General features: G+C 43.0%; 2 protein-coding genes and 1 long non-coding RNA gene across 3 annotated transcripts in view; 2 read left to right on the forward strand and 1 right to left on the reverse strand.

Annotated features, from left to right (window-relative positions):
- LOC146649564 (uncharacterized) overlaps positions 1-18,040 on the forward strand; it is a 380,555-nt gene that overhangs the window by 251,545 nt on the left and 110,970 nt on the right. The window lies entirely within an intron of this gene.
- Positions 1-18,040, forward strand: part of LOC146649572 (A-type voltage-gated potassium channel KCND2-like) — a 105,129-nt gene that overhangs the window by 24,747 nt on the left and 62,342 nt on the right. The gene's annotated exons all lie outside the window — the stretch shown is intronic.
- On the reverse strand, positions 5,635-9,833 carry LOC146649573 (uncharacterized). Its single transcript, XR_014908362.1, has 3 exons — positions 9,722-9,833; positions 6,461-6,581; positions 5,635-5,733 (listed from the first exon to the last, which is right to left on the reverse strand). It is a non-coding gene; the product is annotated as an uncharacterized LOC146649573 (long non-coding RNA).

Genomic DNA, 18,040 nt, shown 5'->3' on the forward strand with positions numbered 1-18,040 from the left:
CACCACAGATGATGCATGCTTGGTAGAACACCCCCGGGAATTTTTTTTTTTTTTTTTTTTTTTTTTTTTTGGCCTGTCCCGTTTGGCTCTTTTGCCATCAGAATTATTGTCTAAAGGCAAAGAAAGATGCCCAACGGATTTACTTTACCAAACTGACCATCCCAGCCTTGCCGTAATGGTCCATTTGATTCACCTTTTATTGTTTATTTTATTTTCACTTACTGAATACGGGACAGACTTGACTGGGGGAAAGAAGGGGAGAAAGAAAGAGGGAAAGAGAAACAGCTGAGAAGAGGGACGGGGGAGAAGGGCAAAAGACAAAAACCAACAGAACGGGCAGAGAAAAAAAAATGCATATATCAATCACCTGGATCACCTGCTGAGGAAGAAAAAAGAAAGCAAGCAGAAGAGAACAAGAGTAATAGAATAAACAACATCACAATGATATATGGGAATATGACAGTAAATACTAAATGTTAAACATTATTGTGCAGCACATAAGATCAACAGAACACAGTGTGCTTTGAGGTAGGAGCCAAAAAGGGTGTAGTTTGTGGGTGTGATCACCCGTGTGTACACCTGTGAGCATGGACGCGCTTGTTTTTTGTTTTTTAAAAGGTTCCTTCATGTAATAATCTGCTAGAGGGTGTGGGGGGGCCACAGCCCCGTCCTCCAGGGCATGAAGCAGGTGTGGAGGAGATCAAAACTCCAGACATCCAGAGGCCCCCAGAACACAAGAGACCAAGGAAGACCAACAGAGGGGCAGCTGCGCCACTGTCCCGGAAAGAGCTGAGGAGAGTCCCAGATGAGGGTTCACTCAGCTGCCGCGGAGCAGAAGCCAGGGGGAGTTGCAGTGACGCGCCCGTGAGCTCCGCCGGCAGCCAGCTGCGCCTGAGTGACCGAGCCCCAGGCCGAGAGGCCGGGGGCACTCCACCTCCGAAGTGGCCCGAGCGAGCCCCAGGCTCCAGGCCCCGATAAGCGGCCGCCAAGGAGTGAGCCGGTGTGTACCTGGACGCCCATCCCCGGACACAAAGAACCACCAACGCACCGATGTCTGAGGGGGTCCGCCACTGGCAGGGGAAGTGGTGGTAGGGGGAGATAGGCCTCCAAACCTTGGAGGGCCTGAGATGTCCCCAGAGAGGTGGCGCCTGACACCCAACCTGACATATAGACACAGACATACAGGCGCACACAGATACAAACATCCATTCCCACCCTCATGCTCTCATATGCACTTACTCAACACTCAACCAACGTGGAGACAGACATAAAGAGAGGTTGTACACACGATCACACTCCCCAAGCGTACTCTACAAACCGGGTCTAGGTGCCCCCGCCCCTGGAGGGGGGAACTGCACCCAGACCCAGGTGGTGTTTCCCTTTTCCCTGCGGTGGGGGGAGGCAGACCGCCCCGACTCCGCAGCAGCAGGAAGGCTCCACACTCCAGACCGCAGTCGGACGGCCAACTCCTCCTAGTCCTAGCCCCCCTGCTCCAGCAGGTCGCAGAGAATGGGGGTGAGAGAAGACTCCAAACCTCCCTCCACCCGCTCATTGTAGTGTTGATGCATGTGTGTTTTAAGGTGCATTTAAAACCCAGGAGGGCTGGAACCCCGGGAATTTTAGCGTACTTGGCTTGATGCGTACTTTGAATTGGAACAGTACTTGGTTTACAACTGATGACGTATCACAAGTCCACGAGAACGCAAGTACACACAAGTACGTGTAGTGAGAAACAGCCAGTGAGAGGAAAGAGAAACAGGACAACCCTGAGCGCTGCTCAGTTAGCGTCTAAATTTTGGCAGCATATGAAGTGCATCTTTTCCTCTTCGTCTTTAATGTTTGAAGAATCTTGGCTGAGCTGCACAGAGACTCACTAAAACACTGAAAAACCATCATCAGTGTTCAATAAAATAAACCATGGACCCAAAACAGCGCCCTGAGGAACTCCAACCCCCATGTTTGTGTCGTTTTTTCTGAGAAATCTCTTTAAGGACAGATCTTCACTTTACAAGTGTCGTCTGTCCGAATATGCAGTGAGTCTTCACAAAGACAGTGCTGCCAGCACTCTCTCTCACACACAGTAACACTGAATATTACGCACACGACCTCCTGCACAGAGTCATTAACACTTGCATGGACACCTGACAGATGGCAGATCTGAGTCTGTCTAATCTTTAGAACAAACAGTGATGTGTGTGTTTGTTTCCAGCTGCCTTTGTGTTCACATTGTGCAGGTTTGTGTATTGAACCGAACTCTTTTCATTGGAATTTGTTCCATATTTAGATCATTTTAACATCTGGGCGATGTGCAGCTGTGCAGCGCTGACCCAACAGACAGATACTCTGACAGGTTTCAAAGCTGTCACAAGGTCATGTGCCACTGAGGGCTGCCAACACCGAGGACAATTCACCTTAAACCTTCACCCTGATAATCTGATTTCATGAACATGTAGTGACCCACCACTCACAAACATCCAGGTTTACTGGATAGGTTTGTACTGAATGGGTCAATTATCTGATTGAAAATATTTACCCGTAAATCACAGCTTCTATACTAACTCTGGACTGCTCATCACTTACCAAAACTGAAATTGTTGCATGCAATTTTGGATAATTAATGATAGCAAGAAATGAAACATAATGTTAACTATGATTTTGATATGCAAATGCATATTTACTGTAGTTAAGATATGAAGCCAAGTGGCATAAACTGCAGTTTTTAAATGTTCTTGTTGAGAAAGAAAACAGGGAAACAAAGAAAAAGAGAGTTTGTTGCTCCACAAAGAGCCAAGATAAAACTAATCTGAGCCGCAGAGTTTGTTTCCTGTGGTCCTGTAATAACTGATTCCTGTTTTTATGTTCCTGCTTTATTTCCCCTGCTCCCGCAGTAAAAATCAGGTCGACGGCATGAAAACATTCATTTATCTGCAGATTCACACATGAACACAGAGAGAGTAGAAGAAACGAAGCTTCTGCTTTCACCCTGCTCTCAAATTATTATATGAGTCTCTGATGTCAGCGGAGTTTTGATGAGCACCCCGACTTCATCGCCTCCAATATTTTTACATCCCACAAACTAGGAGAAGGAGGAGCTCCTTTATTCTCAGCTCGTAGGATTTAAAAAACAAAAGGATGGAGGAAATTAAACGGGACGTGAAATGACAGAAATTACTTTACTGTGTGACACAGACTTAATAAAAACAAGAAGACTGTGCATGAAATATTAACAATGGTTAAAACAAATGACAGCAGTCAGAAGTGATAGCCCTATCCTGAAAGCTGTATCGTCATCACGTCACATCATGTCATAACATGCTGAACATGTAGCATTTTCAGAGGAAAATCAATCCAAACAAAGCTGCTGGTCACAGTCCTAAAACACAAAGTGAGGTTCGGGGATAATGACTTCAAGAAAACTGTTAAACTGTTACTCATACAGGACATTGTGGGCTAAAGTGCTTGAGCTGAAGGCAACTGAACTTTGTAAGTTCATGAAGGTGTGTCACTGTTCATCAGAGAGGCTTCTTCAGGTCATGTGAGCCTAATCACCCACATGATTGCAGGAACTGCCTCGCTTATGGGTCGATACCTGGGAATCTTCACCAGCTTCTAGAACTGAAGAAGTTTTCTGGATGAACCTGCAGTACAGTTACCTTCAAGTCAAGCACTTCTGATAAGTGTGCTGTTTGTCTTTTCATCACTGACCTCACGCTGAGGCTCAGTTTGGTCATGTTCTTCATTTACCTCTACCTTCAACTGCATGTGGTTCGCGTTGTCATCAGTTTCACACCCAGTGTTGTTGACCTTACATCCATACTGCATGCATCACACTCACGATATTTAGTCATACCTGAGCAGAACCTGTAACACCCATGAAACAGGATTCACTTTCCCACTTTACCCATCCATCCATACTAATCCCTTCTCAGTCCTCCTATAGAGCAAAATCATGTGACTCCAGTGTTGAGTACTGACAGGCAAACATGCAGCACTGACAGGTAAACCTTCATTAGAGTGCGTGCTGAAGGTCACAGGTTGAAGCATGTTTGATGAAGTGGTGAAGCTGAGATTTGTCAGCTTTCCCTGGAAGTTTTGTGCTTTTCAGAGTAGATATGGATGAATTTGGGTTCATGTCGTTTGCTGTTTTCACTTTTATCTTTCAGTGGAAGCTTTTTCTGAGTTCACCTTAACTGTGACAGCTTGTTTCTTGCCAATCAGGGTCCAGTATGAAGTTTCAAGGAGGAGACAGGAAACACAGTGAGAGTTATTATTGTCGGGATATTTTTATTGCTTAAACCCGTCTGAAGTGTTTTATTATCTAAACTTAGCAGTAGGTTAGAGCTTCTTTTAGAAATCTTTCAAAGCGTTTAATGTTGTCTCAGTGTTTCTGGTGCTCAGGGACCAGAACTCTTTGGTCTGTGATGAGTCTGATGACGTGGCCTGAAGCAGGGCTGGGCAGATTATCTGTGTTTTTGTTTACGTGACAGGGACAGCTTTTATTCTGAAAATCACTGAATGTATCTGACAACTGATGACAAAATCAAAACTATAAGTCTGTATGTTGGAGATTAGCTCATACCTGCCTCTGCGGCACCTCCAACTCTGACCTTTGACCCTCATCAATGTGAGAACAAATTGTCCCTGAGGCGGATTTAATGTTCGATAACCTTAGCGGGCTTTCCGGCAGCAGTCAACAGAGTCTGGGTGGAGCAGGACTTAAAGGATTGAGAGGAGGAGATGGAGGAGGAGGAAGGATCAAAGGTTTCACAGTTGAGCTGAAGCACAGACAGAGGCAGGAAAAAAGAGGATTAAAAAACGCTCCTCAACTCCTTGATCAGCTTTTAGTTTCTGCTTCCACATCTTCATCTGACTGACTCAGACTGAAAAAATGCTTTCACAGTGTAAACCTGCCGGCCGCCTGACCTCATGTCACGCCCTCAGCAGGACGTCGCCGTGGTGCACAGATGGTCCCGATTTAAAGAAGGTCTGTATAACACCATGACAAGGCTCGTTCTTACTCATTAGCCTGAAATTAAATAGATGTTTTCTCCATTTAGTCTCAGAAGAAACACGAGTCCGCTGAGCTGTGAATGCTGAGACTTCATCAGATCATTACATCCAGTTTAAAGGAAGCAGAGCTGCAGCCGTGACATAAACCTGCTGTGAGGGTTTAATATGCACCGAATGAAGTCCAGAATAATGAAACACGACGAAGGTCACAGCTGGATTCAGTCCTCAATACTTTTCATTTATCACGTTCATTTAAAAACACTCAGACAGAGGAGCTGTGTGAGCGCTGCTCACATCCACTCGAACACAAATATGTAATGAAATCTAATATTTCAGAGTTAGTTTCTTATTGCAGAAGGTCAAAGAAACACAGAGAGTTCAGTCATACAAGTAGAAAACAGATCAGAACTGAAGGCACTCAAACCGTGACCTTCACCACAAAACAGCATAGATTGTGAACACGGTGCAAAAATCAAGCCAAGCACAGGAAAAAAGCCCTCCTCAAAAAATCTGAGAGTAAATCCAAATGAATAACCCATTTCCCAGAATTTAAACTAATGATCAAGGGGTTCAAAAATAATTTTTTACTTATCTTTTATTTTAGAAAACCAGAATACTCAGGATGCCATAAATACACAGCCAGTAATCGTTCTTTAACCAGCACACAGTCTCCTTTTCCCAGAAGACAGACAGAGGCTCTCTGTGGGCTCCGGGTCCTCATCACTGCATGTGTCATTCAGAAAACAAGAGAAAATGCTTTATAATAACCATCTCATCTAAACCATGAGCAATTGAATGTTATGTAACAGTGATCATTAATGATGTCTATAAATTGGTCTAAATGCAGTTTGAGGGGCTGGAAATGTCTTGATTCACTCTTTAGTTTTAAAGCTGGTGAGCTAATGCTGACATCTGATTCGTTATTTCCCCCTGAGAATGAAGATGGACTTGTATGAAAGTCATTACCATAAAACAGAACACAGTCCTAATATTATCAGAATGGAACTGTTAGCAGCTATGATCAAATATTACTACATATAATAAAATATTTTCTAACAAGGGTAGAAATGATTAAAATTTTAGACAAAATATAATTTTAATCATCGTCAGGGGTAAAATTGCTATAAATTAGGTCAATTAACATCTGTTTACAACCTTGTTTTTAATCCCGAGAATGTAAAATAGAAGATCATTTTGAAAAAGTCATAACAGAAACTAAGACATGATTAATCCCACAGAAAACACAAGAAAAACAAAAGCACTCGCAGGTTTTTTAAAGGAGCTACAACAGATGTTCAACACAAGAGCAAACCGTCCACCAAACGGAGGTCTAGGTTCACGGCTGTGTATTCTACAGCCTCTCTGATGACTTCCTTTAAAAATATGTCATAAATAAAACCTGAGTGTGATGAAGACAAGGCTCTGACTGTGAGGCCAATCTATCGATTACCTCTGCGGACTGATCGGTGTGTTTGTGAGATTAATGAAGCCATGGTGGGACCCGGGTGGGCATCACCCACTATCACTTTCCTCCTTCGATCAGAGCTCGATCGGCGCTGATTGGTTTTGTCCTGCAGGTAAAGACGAGAGAATTGCTCATATGATCGTCTAACAGAAAAATATTTCTTCCAGTTTTATTGATGCGTTCACTGAAAGGCTGGAAAACACAACAGCACCTTCACGCTTTCTGTCAGCATGATCAGCTTCCACTGAATTATTGATCCTTTCTCAGGGATGCAGCAATATTCAGGGTTTTTCTGTTTACTCATTGAGCTTCTATCGTGTGGGGCTGCTGGTCCACACAAAGAAACCGGCTTTATAAAAGCAGAATGAGCTGTTCCAGCATTTCACCGCCACACTGAGTCACAGATGTTTGTGGGTCTGTGAGTGTTGTCTGAGAGCTTGGACTGAGTGGGTCTGTGTCTGTGTGCACTTACTGTCACAATAAGCACTCCTTTAATCTGACTTCATGCTGGGAGAATGTGACTGAAGCTAACGCTGCTTCATGTCAGGTAAAAAAGGTTTAGCGCCTGCTGGTCAATGTCTTTAATTAGAAAGGTGAAAATGATATCCGTTGCTCTGCGACATCTCAGTCTGTGCGACTGATCTAAACAGACTGAGGCCCGTGGTCGCCACAGGGAAATGTGTGGTTGGAGAGCGGTTGCTGAAGGTTGCAGGCAATTAGGGGCAACCGTTTGCCCAAAGCTGCACTTAAATTGCTTTGGTTGCCTGTATGTTGCATGAAGATGCTGACACTGCAAGTGTTCGCCTTCAGTGTAAAACCTCTGCCGTATCACTGCAGCCAGGGCACAGCTTCTGACTTTGGAAGCAGCGGTCTCTGGTTCATGTTGTACTTGATCACGCTTCACTACCACTCAGTGACGGCAGCCACCTGCTAATGACTGCAATCACAGGGAGGTTTGTGGTGCAGTGGCTGGGAACGGGCGCTCCTGACGGGCCTCCTGGCTTTGCTCAGAAACACTGATGAAGCCTAAACGAGTTCAGCTAAACGTGGATTACATTTTTCAACAGGCAGCTGCTGAAGATCAGCTCAGTGTAGAAGAATATACCCCGACCCCTCATGTGCTAAGCTCCCCACCCTCTCTCTCTCTTGCCTCAGTCGGACCTCCTGGTTTCAGTTCTGTGAGAAACTTCTGGAGTTTTTCGCTGAGGGGATCCAAACTTTAACTGACTGAGCACAAAGAGTTTGAGCGCATGAATAAATCATTGTGTGGAGCAAGTTTGCAGGTGCTTTTACAGAAACTTTCAAAAACACACAAAAACTTCTTGTTGTGTTCAGAGTGGAGAAGAATTCCAGCCAGCGGCTCATTTTTAAAATCAATTATGTCTGCTGTGATGCTGCAACATGTGTTTCATGTTCTTCACGTCACGCAGCAGTCGATACAAACGTCTGCTGAGATAATGAGAGATAAACTTTTACTGTAGTGCTCTTTGAGAGGAGCTCGGCTCGCCTCACAGCTGCATGAAAAACACAACAAAAGACGCAGAAATGCAGAAATAGTAGACACAGATCAAATCCACGCCTCAGAGCGCTCAGAGGTTTTCCTCCCAGCTGAAATAGATTACACATCATCGGTCGACAGTGACTCTGGGTCAGTGTTCCAGTTTCTCTTATGGACATGCAAAGAAAAGCTCACACTCTGATGTCATGAGCGTGAGTGCAGACAGATGTTCACGTTCTAACGTCACAAGACCTCAAAGTCGGTTTTAACCAAATGCGCTTTTTGTGACTGGATGGATACCCACAGCCAGGCTATCAGTGTGTATCCAGAGTGCGTGTGGGGACGTCACACAGACTCAGCTGGTAATTAGTGCTGAGCAGGTGAAAGAAGGGCGTCTGTGAAGGGCCCACAGGAGGATCTTTGAGAGGTTCTTGTCTTCTCGGGAGCTTTTGTAATAAAAAAGGTCACTCTCTATGTGAAGTCACATTTTTCTGTCAGTAAGAGTTTCTGTCTGGGAGCAAAGTTACTTCAGTGTTTACAGCATTTTATATGTAGAAATAAAACATGAAAACACAGAGGCCCAACAGAGGACTCAGGCTATATAATAAACTGCTGTGTGTGTGTGTCTGTTGTTCTTCAGTCTCGTCTCTGATGAGTTGTTATGAAGAGGAAATATTACAGAGACCAGAGCAGTGTTGGTTTTGGCCCACTCTTACTCTGTGTGTGAATTTTGGATGATCAGAGGCGTCCTGATGTTACGGAGTACAAATCTTTACAGGTAAATTTAAGGCACACTCACTCGAACATGAGATATGTCCAGCTGTTACAGAGAGACCAAAGCAATACATAGAGGATGGAAAACAAAACAACATTACAAATTAGATATGAAAAATATTAGTAATATAATATAGTAGTAATAATAGTAATTCAGGTGTACTTCATATATTTTGTATAACAGGTCTGCTGCGACAGGCAGCAGAGTGCAGGACACACTGATGAAAGGAGAACCTTTAATGTACTGATGGAGTCCAAGGGCAGGAATAACACAACCCATTAATGGAGAACAGGACACACACACACACACACACACAATCAGGAGGCACATAAGGTGGAAGTAAAATGAACCTGTGAAGGGAAACAAAGAACCAGAAGATGATGATTAAACTGAAAAACATGAAGAAACAACAAACGCAACACAAACCAAACACCTGTCCAAACTTAAACCGTGACACCTGAGCGGATCCAGAACTCAGGATTACCACAGATTACAAGATAAACTCAGGATCAGTGTTGGTCAAGTTACTTGAAAAAAGTAATCAGTAACTAATTACTGATTACTTCCCCAAAAAGTAATCCCGTTACTTTACTGATTACTTATTTTCAAAAGTAATTAATTACTTAGTTACTTTTTAAAAACACAATTTACAACCTGAAGAGGTGATAAAGCGATAGATCTTTCAGCCCAATTCTACTTTTTCTACATAATCCATCATACAAAATGTAATCAAATGGAAAAGTATCTTTTTTTTAACTTGTTTTATCAGTTTAAATCTTTTAACTTTATGCATCAAGCAAAAAATTTAATTATATGCAACATTCTCTGACATTTAAACCTATTTTCTACACATTCCAGCACATAAAATAAAATATTTTTTGTGTTTACACTCACTCTTTCAAACAGATGCAAGTAAAACACAGCAGAAAAAAAATTAAGTCAAAGACTAGCGGTCCTTTTGCTCTATTTTCACCTGTAAAGCAGGAGTGGTGCAGGCGGAGGTTTACCCTGGTGCAGGTGTGCCGCGGTCAGTTAAAGAATCCGCGACTTTCTCTGTGAGTTTCCCATTACGTGGTTGCGCACTCGGTGCTTGCTTGGAAGTTTAGGGGTGTTTTTCGCTGTAAAAAGAAGTTTTCTTCCCACGCACGATGGACGCTAATGTTTTTGTCACTTTTTATGGAATCAAACTTAAAGTAAGGTCAGTACTTCCATGCTTTAAACGCTGCACGCTCATACTCTCTCCCACAATCGATATGTGATCCATTGTTGATCTGCACACAGCTGTTGTCACTAACGGCGCACTCGCTTACGTCACTGTCATGAGACATTCTCGCAAAGAATCACGGTTTTAGTAACGCAGTAACGCAGCGTTCCTACGGGAAAGTAACGGTAATCTAATTACCGTTTTTGCAATAGTAATCTCTTACTTTACTCGTTACTTGAAAAAAGTAATCAGATACTGCCCATCTCTGCTCAGGATTACTCAAATTTTAACCAGGAGAATCATTTGTCTATCTAAAATAACGTTTCATTTATTTTGAGCTACAAAAAAAACAAAACTGAAAGAACAGCCTGAACAGAAGGATCTGATATTACCAGAAACACATGAAATCAATTATAAATAATACAAATGTTCATAAGTAACATGGATCAAAACTCAAACAGGAACCTGGAACTCGAGCAGAACCAGAATCAGGGACGGAAACCCTAAATAGCCCCAGGCCCGGGGACCATGTACAGAGTTTTCTGTGAAGTGTTTGTTAGAAAGTGTTTTTAACCCCACTCAGACTGAGGGAAATATTACTGGAGTGATGAGAGACTGAGCGTCGGATGTTTTTTATGTGTTCGAGCTCCTCAGAGCGTAGACTGGCGCGCTAAATGAGTGTCAGCCTACGGGTGTGTGTCTCTGCCGTCTGACAGCAGCTAAACAAACAGTGTTCAGCTCCACACACACCAACAACCTGTTTCATCTGCTGTCACAGCTCAAATGTTTGCTCACCGCCGCAGCTCCGGAGCGCAGGGAGCGTGCTCGGTGGCTCCCCTTTGTTTTCCTTCTTTGCTGCTTTCGGAGGAGACACAAAGAGGAGTGTTTCAGTACGAGTGCAGGAGCAACAAGAGAGCAACAAGAGCTTCTGAGCTTTGGTTAATATGAATCCTGTGCCTGTACAGGTGGACTGGACCCTCATCCCATCAGTAGTAGTGTTAGATTAAGTTCATCGGCTTTTCTCTTTATAAACATTTCAGTCATTAACTGAAGACTGAAACTGTGTGGGATAGGATAAGTAAGGCTAAGGTAGACTATGTTTAGATTAAGTCTGACTACATTCAGGTTCACTTAATTTAGATAATGATAGGTAGGTATTAAGGTAGGTATCTCTGGGAAGATTCAGGGCTGAGTTGTGTTAGGTTAATATTATATTAAGCTAGGATAAGTTTATGTTAAGCAGGGGTCCGTTCTTCGTACCTCGCTAAGTTAGCTGGATTTGATTGTTGACGATTTTGCGTGATCTTGGATCGTTCGGTTCTCCGAAGCTCATCCGGGACTTGCTGTCATAGCAACAGATCCGTAAGCGTAAACCTGCTCGGGAGCAGGCTTACTTTATGTAAACAAGATTAGATCGCGGCTACTCAGGTATGTCCGCTTCATTTATACGAAAGCAACAGCGATATTTTACCACTGTTATTCCATAAATAAATATTATCAATGTAACTAAAGATAATGCAGTACTTGATCCTTTCATTGATTTCATACAGATACATACAGGTCATTTCCTAAAAAAAAGGGAAATGTACTATTAATCATTCTATTTCATGTATTTGATTATTTCAGATGTAATTCATATTTCAGAGTAGTAATTGTAAATTACTTCGTGTAATCAAGATGAGAGACCACGGCTATAAAAGCGAAGGTGGATTTGGGAAGTCTGTCGCAGCCATGTCCTGTCCGTATACGCGAGCCACCCATTGCGGAAGGTGCAAGATTGATAAGGAGAGTTTTCAGAATCCAGCGTATATTGCGGGATAGTCAGGATCCTTTTGCTCAGCGCGACAGTGTGCTCATAGAGAGAGATCGATTTTCCCGTGAGGGTATTATTTACTTAACCAACTTGTTGACGAGGGGGTGCAGGACCACCACCTGTCTTCTTTTGCTCTGCCCTTTTCCTGGTTGCTGTTATAAACAAACAAACAGATTATTTCAGGGTCTCTTTTCAAGAGACTAAAAGCAATATAAGAGATAAATATTACCATTCTGTAGAATATTCTTGTATTCCACTTTTACTTGTTCCCATGTTCTAGTGGGTCCTGTTGTGGCTCTAATGTGAAAGAGGATATAATGTAATATAATATAATAAATTTACCCTACCGCCTACTGGTGTTGGCCAGAGGGGCCGATGGCGCGATATGGCAGCCTGGCTTCTGTCAGTCTGCCGCAGGGCAGCTGTGGCTACAACCGTAGCTTGCCTCCACCAGTGTGTGAATGCGAGAGTGAATGAATAGTGGCATTGTAAAGCGCTTTGGGTGCCTTGAAAAGCGCTATATAAATCCAATCCATTATTATTATTATTATTAAATTACTTACGAGTTTAATTTGTCAGCAACTTTCTGCCAGCCCTCTCTCCTTGCTTTTGCAGCCTTTGCAGTGTTCCCTTGCGTTTTAATTAAACTCTGAAACTCCTGGAATCCCTCACTCAAGAGTTCTTGCTCTGCTGCCGAAAAATACTGAGCGCGCTCCTTCGACATTTTCGCCGACCAATCAAAGGGTTGCCGATCAATGTTTCTACTTTCGATGCGTAGCCCCTTTTAAGCCAGCCAGTGATCTCACATTACTTCATCCAGCTATACTAATCGTCAACAACAGGTGTGTTCAGAGAACCGGAATAGCGAGCTCAAAGTTAGCGCAATGATTTGATCTTGGATGTGTCATTTGATCTTGGATGTAGTAAGCGAGGTTCGAAAAACGGACCCCTGATCTATGTTTAGGAATATGTTTAACTTTATATCAAGTAGGACATAGTTTCTTGATTGATTTATATAGTAGGTTTTAAGATAACCTAAATTTGACTTAAGCAGAGCTCAGGTTAAAGCCGTATTACAGTTTAGTAACTTTACAGGACACAAATGAAGTTAGTCTGACTTAAATTAAGTGTTTATGTGTTTGACTTAAGATGTACTTAACCTAAATTAACCAAGGCTTAAATTAAGTAGGATTGTTCTAAATTAACACTGTAACTAGGGGTGGGCGATATAAACGATATACGATAGAAACGATATACGATAGAAACGATATAAATTTGGCCAACGATAGAGAGTTTGACTATACCGCTCTATCGCGATAGCGCATGTTGATGATGTCATCAAGCTGCGCCTGTTTTGGTCGAAAGCATGGCAGCGGCTACAACCATTATCATCTGCAAATTATGCCAGGCGACAGTCATAGCAAAGAGATGAAGCACTTTTGAAATATGGGGAAAGCCAAAAACTGCGCTTCCTCCACTTCCGTAACATTGATTCATTAATGTTGAATTCTCTCGCAGCTGTTCTGTTCCCATGTTGTTGCAGTATTGATTGATTGATTGATTGATTGGTAATTTATTTCAACATGTGAACAATATACAAGTACATTTAGAAAAGAAAATAAGAGAGAAAAAAAATACTATACAAATTACATATAAAAAAAACGTTCTGATTAATTTACATGTTGAAAGGGAGTGGGAAGAAGTATATATTAAAACTAACCTCGTATTGTGGATGAATGATCTCAGTTGTTCTCCTGACTGAAGTTTGGCCCATGTATAGCATCCTGCTATGTGATTGCATTTGTCCCTGACCACCAGAATCCCTCACGTTAACTTTTATCGAGTGGAAAAAAGTTGGCGTTCATCCTCCAGCTTCACTGTGCCAATGTTATGCTAACATAGCAGTGTTGCTAGCAATCACGTAGCACAACATTATATATCAGCTAACCCAACTTCAGTAACCCTACAAATGCCACTGCAGTTTAGTTTTCTGTCTTCATTTATGTTGGAAGTGGTAGCAGAGCTGTACGTTTTAATTAGTTTCAAAAATCTCTCCATCAGAACATGGTATGAAATGTTTAGGTGTAAACTAGCGAGCTAACTTCCTGTTAACTTCTAACTTCTAACTTCCATTAAATTTAATAAATTCTGTTTTCATGGATGCCTGGATGTTAAACTTAATTGTTACACCTGCTAAAGCAGCAACGCTGATGATTTTATTAAAGATGAAAGAATTTAGACCGTTTTTAACTCTCAGTGTTCGTTTGATTTGGGACCTGAAGCGGACAGAGTTTTGGACTCAGATTACTCCATGAAGCTCCTCACTACGGCAGCCCTAATGCTCTGACAATCCATCAAGGTCAGTAAGCACAACCAGAATTCATACATAAGGCACACTCTCGATTTTTGAGAAAATTAAAGGATTTTAAGTGTGCTTTATAGTGTGGAAAATACATTATACAGAAGAAAAGAATATATCGTGATATATATCGTTACCTCACGTGCTTCAAATTATATCGTGATATGGATTTTTGGCCATATCGCCTAGCCCTAAGTGTAACCCAAGAGTATCATATTTGATGCATGAGGTTTTGAGATCTCAACATCATCAGTGCGATTTTATCCCCTGAAGAACTAACATTAAAAAAATGTAACAAAAATAAATGGTCTGCATTTGTATAGCGCTTTTCTAGTCCCTAAGGACCCCAAAGCGCCTCACACTACATTCAGACATTCACCCATTCACACACACATTCACACACTGGCGATGGCAAGCTACATTGTAGCCACAGCTGCCCTGGGGCGCACTGACAGAGGCGCCCCAGGGCATATAGTACATATAGTAAATAGTACTCGAGCATTCAAATGTATAAATTTATAAACACTCCAGTTTTTAAAATTAGAATTATTTCATGGATCAGGCTTCAGAGGATTAGTATACACCTACACGTTGAAGACTGAGTTTGGAGGAAAGTTCAGTTAGGTTATGTCGAGGTTATGTTTAAGTTGTTTAAGTTTAAGTCCTGCTCAGTATAAATAATGTAAAGATGACAAGCGCCAGACTTCCTCACTTTCTGCTGTTTGTGTTTTCAGATTCAGAGGGGAGTGTGTCTGTGTGTGTGTGTGTGTGCCTGTGTGTGTGTGTCTGTGTGTGTGTGTCTGTGTGTGTGTCTGTGTGTGTGTATTTATCTGTGTATGTGTGTGTGTGCCTGTGTGTGTGTGTATTTATGTGTGTGTGTGCCTGTGTGTGTGTGTATTTATGTGTGTGTGTGTATGGGTGTAGAAGCTGAATCTGCCTCCACAGAGAGCACAGTGAGATGAAGAGGAGAGATAAATGAAGTGGGTCAGTGAGCTGCAGCAGATTGAGATAAAAACCAAACAAACAGGAAAAATGTCCTCGGATTAGTTTAAAGAACACTTGGCCGGTGGCGCACCGATAACGCTCACACATCCAAGGCTTTAACACTTACAGCAGCGTCTGCAGTGCGCCTCCTTCAGCTGTTAAATACAGCCTTCATTTCTGAGCGGGAACAGAGGAACTCTTCACCTCACAATCAGACTGAGATCTTCAGTCCATGCTCGCAGTTTATCACATCACTTGGTACCCCCAAGGCTCCTCGTGGCCGCTTAGTGAGTAACAGAGCGTTCTCACTCCCGAGGCGTAACATGTCGACGTTTTGTCACGTCCCGCGGCGTTCCTGAGGAACGCGAAAGGAGACCTTCGGCGTTCTTATGGTACGCGGCGGGTTATGGCTGGAATCCAGTGCAATGACGCTCCCGCGGTAGTAGACGTTCCAGCCCTGTATTCCAGCCCTAAACCTAACCTTATCCCTAGCCCTGACCATAACCTTATTCCTGACCTTAACCAGGACTTTAATGATGTTAAATAGCGTGTTTCTAAGCGATTTGAAGAAAAAGAGCGAACATGTGTAGGTTCAGTCCAGACGGTTCTCATATTTCCTCTTTTTCCGAGGTCGTCATTTAGGAACGTGGTGGGTAGCCGAAAACGTAATATGGTGACGATTTGTCACCTAGCATAAAATGTTACGCTTTGGGAGTGAGAACGGGTTGTGAGTAAATCTACATCAGCGGGAAATTTACCGGCAATCACTTGACAAGAACAGCCAAAAACCCAACAGGAAGCGCTTCAGGTACATGTCCACTCAGAGACAGCTGCTCTAATAGTAGCTCGTCATCCTCAGATCGTCTACAGCCAAATCAGTTCTGATTTTAAAGCCTTTCCTCTGCCATGCTGAGGACCTTAGTTTAATTCTGAGAATACTGGACTTGTAAAAGTCTCACTTAGGCTGAAGTTCGCCATTGGCTCGTTGTATATCACTTCGTAGCTGATGATTGGTCGTTCCAGGGAAGCTTTTGATGTATTTACTGCCCACTTATCAACCACTAGCGTCCTTTCCTGCTCTTATAGTGGCTTTAGTCACTTTAACTCGGTACCCCTCACGTTGTGATGCTGTCATTGCTGCATCGTGACTTTCCTCTGTTCACTCCTCGGATGCTGGCTCTTCCTGTGTGGAGGCCTCTGTTTTAGCCCAACCCCTGATTTTTCAGTATTATAAAGCTAACAGCTAACACCTGCTAACAGCACAGCAGCATGCTGACCAGAAGGATCTTCTCAGGCAAGATGCTGCTGCGGCCTGTGTGAGAGGGTTAACGCTGGAGTTGAGCCTTGAAGTTTTCCAGCATTTTGCCTTTTTTAATGGAGCAGATTTGATTCTGAAACCTAACCAAACATCAAAAGATAAAAGGTGTTTGAAGGCACACAGACTGTGAAACCCACTAAAGCTCATTTGAGAGGCTGAAATGAGATAAAAAAGATTTTGCTAAAGGGTTAGACGGCAGCCTGTGACAGCGAGGCTGCTCTCACTCGTACAAATGGGGTGCTTCTGTGATGCTTCTGCAGATTTTATTGCACTCTGACTGCAGGGAGTCACACGCTGATGAGCAAACCGAACTAAATGAAGTCAAACGGGTAGAAAACCTCCTCGCAGGAGGGGGAAGATGAGGGGGTTTCCACGGCGACAGCAGCATCCCTCAGGCTCACTGTGATTACCCTGCAATGCAATCAGCCTCCACTTCCTCGGCCCAAATTAGGAAGCAAATGCAATAAAGTATGTAGAACATGAAGAAGAAGACGGAGAGTGTGATTAGAAAGCTGCAGATCTGTTTCCTGCCTGGATCTCTCATTTCTGTGGCTGGAGGAGCCTCGAGACATGGCAATCTGTCGGCACAGCAGAAAAAGCTTTATAGCAGGTTTCTGCTGTCAGAGGCGGATCTGAGGACAGTTTATCAGACACACAGCTCTGTGCTTTTATCTGTTTTTATCTGTTCAGGCATGGAGACAAACAACTGCCTGACATGCACTTTCACAAAACAAAGTATTTTAGTGTACCTGTAGGAATTTAACTGCAGTACCTCTGAGGCACTGCCTGTGTACCCGTGACAGAGGATTTATTTGGACTTTTGTGGGTTGGAGCTTACAGATGCCACTCTCTGACTGCTGCTGACAGTATTACACCATGCTGCTTCTACAGTCAAGGGTTTTTATGCATAAGAGTGCTTTATACAACACATCTCATTCATACAAACATTCCTATGTACCATTCACAGCCCTGTGGACACATTGGGACAAACTCAGGGTCTTGCTCAAGGATACTGAGGTACACAGACTAAAGCATCCAAGGATCAAACTACCAACCTTCTGATCAGTAGATGGCCTGCTTGACCTCTTGTGCCACAGCCACCCCACAGTTACAGTGGGGCAAAAAAGTATTTAGTCAGCCACCGATTGTGCAAGTTCCCCCACTTAAAATGATGACAGAGGTCAGTAATTTGCACCAGAGGTACACTTCAACTGTGAGAGACAGAATGTGAAAAAAAATCCATGAATTCACATGGTAGGATTTGTAAAGAATTTATTCGTAAATCAGGGTGGAAAATAAGTATTTGGTCACCTCAAACAAGGAAAATCTCTGGCTCTCACAGACCTGTAACGTCTTCTGTAAGAAGCTTTTCTGTCCCCCACTCGTTACCTGTATGAATGGCACCTGTTTGAACTCATCATCTGTATAAAAGACACCTGTCCACAGCCTCAAACAGTCAGACTCCAAACTCCGCCATGGCCAAGACCAAAAAGCTTTCGAAGGACACCAGGAAAAGTATTGTAGACCTGCACCAGACTGGGAAGAGTGAATCTACAATAGGCAAGCAGCTTGGTGTGAAAAAATAAACTGTGGGAGCAATCATCAGAAAATGGA

This window comes from Rhamphochromis longiceps, linkage group LG17 (genome assembly GCF_057381845.1).
Source record: "Rhamphochromis longiceps isolate RC_006_pf linkage group LG17, R_longiceps_female_GT1.1, whole genome shotgun sequence".
NCBI classification, from domain to species: Eukaryota; Metazoa; Chordata; class Actinopteri; order Cichliformes; family Cichlidae; genus Rhamphochromis; species Rhamphochromis longiceps.